Source organism: Lemur catta, chromosome 1, assembly GCF_020740605.2.
Source record: "Lemur catta isolate mLemCat1 chromosome 1, mLemCat1.pri, whole genome shotgun sequence".
Taxonomy (NCBI): Eukaryota; Metazoa; Chordata; class Mammalia; order Primates; family Lemuridae; genus Lemur; species Lemur catta.
The window spans coordinates 89259101-89261290 of record NC_059128.1 but is presented as its reverse complement, the minus strand read 5'-3'; the positions used below and the strand labels follow the sequence as shown (position 1 = coordinate 89261290).

The 2190-nt window shown below is 56.0% G+C and overlaps 1 long non-coding RNA gene across 1 annotated transcript; it reads right to left on the bottom strand.

The window, feature by feature from the left end:
• Positions 1-670: 670 nt before the first annotated feature.
• On the bottom strand, positions 671-1727 carry LOC123641002. The gene is made up of 3 exons (XR_006736193.1): positions 1651-1727; positions 1434-1552; positions 671-940 (listed from the first exon to the last, which is right to left on the bottom strand). It is a non-coding gene; the product is annotated as an uncharacterized LOC123641002 (long non-coding RNA).
• Positions 1728-2190: the final 463 nt, after the last annotated feature.

Here is a 2190-nt window from a genome sequence, read left to right as displayed (position 1 = left end):
GGGGAAGCTCCGGGTCCCACGCTCTTTGGAGCAAGCCATTTCTGTGGCTATTCCTCAAGAGAATCCCACGAATGACTTCCTGGTGGCAGCGGTCCCTGGTGGTGTTAGTGATGTCCCTCCTCTGCACAGCTCTGCGCGGAAGTGCCTTTCTGTGGGATTTGGGGTTATTCTTTCCCTTTTGAAATGGCTGGTTCCCATTTCCTCCTCCGCACACTCTCTGAAGTGGTGTGTTTGGGAGTGTTACTAACGGTATTTATCTTCACCTGCGGACCACCCTCCCCGACAGTGTTAGTACCGGTTCCCTGTTTGGCCCCAGGAACAGAGTGGCAGAGTCCAAGGCTGCAAAAGGCAAAGGAGTTTATTGGCTGGCTCGAGCCAGGGTCCAAGTCCCAGAGCACCAACGCAGTGGTTTCTTTACGAACTAGGACCCCGCCCTGGGGTAAAAGCTAAGCTTTTATGCTTTTCAGTAGGTTACATACGCTGTGCATACCATTCCCCCTCCCCCCTTAGTTCATTTGCTCCTTCAAAGGTGGCTTGATCGAGTTGTCTCCTGATTGGTTGGCTCCAAGGTGCTCCACGTCCCAATACTTTTCCAGCTGTTTTGCAGAGTCATTGGGCGGGAAGAGGACCCATCCCAGGAACTCGTGACTTAGGCCCACCCGTCTTGGGGAAACCGAAACTTAGGCCTGTGTCAGGAGATTCAGCCTGTCATGGAGTCACTCCTGCTCCCCCTTCTGCCCTTCAATAGGACGGTGACCACATCAGCTTCAACAAAAAAACACATCTGCCCAGAACCTGACTTGGGGATCCCGGCTGGGCTCAGTTCTCTGCCATTGTTCAAAAGCCAACAAAAGACTGGGTCCTCCTCCCTTAAAAGGTTTAGATCTCTACGGCCTCAGGTTCATTTGGGAGATGGGCCTTCTGCTTAGTATAATACGGACTATGATGAAGAATAATAAAAGAAGAATTAAGAACATTACATAAAACTTGTCTAACAAATGCCAAACAAGTGCCAGCTCCGTTTGCTGTCCTTTTGTGACTCAGAGCCCAAGCACTTTGTCTTTTGCTATTTCAGTGCTTTGTCTGTGCCCTTTCTGCACGTCCCTGGAGTGGTTCCAGTGGTGTCCCTGACTTCCGGCTCCTCGGGGAGCCCTACCCCTCCTCCTCCCCCTCCTCCTCCTCCTCCTCCCCTCCCTCCCCCAGCCCCTCCCCTCTGCTCTCTTTCTCTCCTGTCACCATTTGTTCTCTATCACCCTCCTTTCTGGCTGGCTGATGTTGGAAACATTTCAGGAATTTTTAATTGAAAATACCATGAGAACTGTTATCACCTCAGTTTCACCAGGGAGAGAGCCCTCGGCTCGGGATGGCCGTGGGTCACCCCCGGGGCGGTGGAGTTTAATATCTCACCCAGGTTAACCAGGGCCTCCGCTAACCTAGGCCCCGGGTGGAATGTGAGAAATGAAGTACAGGCTGACGGGAAGGGGGGTGTGCTGAATAACGAAAAATTCCTACACAGTCTGAGGAGGTGGGAGAGAAGAACAGGAGGAGGAATCTGTTAAAAGAAGCAAAACAGAGAATTCCACCATCACCAACATCCCCCCGCACCCTGCCCATCACCACAGAAATGACTGCGGGGGAAGCAGGTCCCACCTGAACCTGGGAGAAGGCTCCGGAGGCCAGGTCCTGCCCGCCTGGAACAGTGGCTGTCCTCTCCCTGTGCACAGCTGTCCCGGCCCCTGGCTCTGGGTGGCCGGGGCCAGATGAGCTCAGCCTCCTTTGATCTCCTCCCCTGGGAGGCCACCAGCTCCCCACCCTCTGCTCCCGGGTCCCAGGTCAGCCTTCACATCTGCCAGGGCCTCAGAGCAGGGAGGCCGAGGACACAGCAACAGGGGGCGGTGGCAGGGGGTGGGCTGGCCCCGGTCTTACATGACTCCACGCCAGAATCAAAGGGGCCTCTTTTCAACCAGCTTTGTGGAACCGGGAAGGCCGGCGGGGCTGCTTCTGCAGCAGGGAGACAGGGTGGTGGCATGGCTCCCTGCTCCTCCCTTGCATCCTCAGTTGGAGTCAGGGGCCACAGCATGAGAATCCTACACTGCAGGGCCCGAGGGAACCAGCGCAGGCCTCTCCCCCTCCCCCAGTCCTCAGCCCGCACCCTGGACCCAGGAGAGGGGTGGGTGAGCGAGCCCTCCA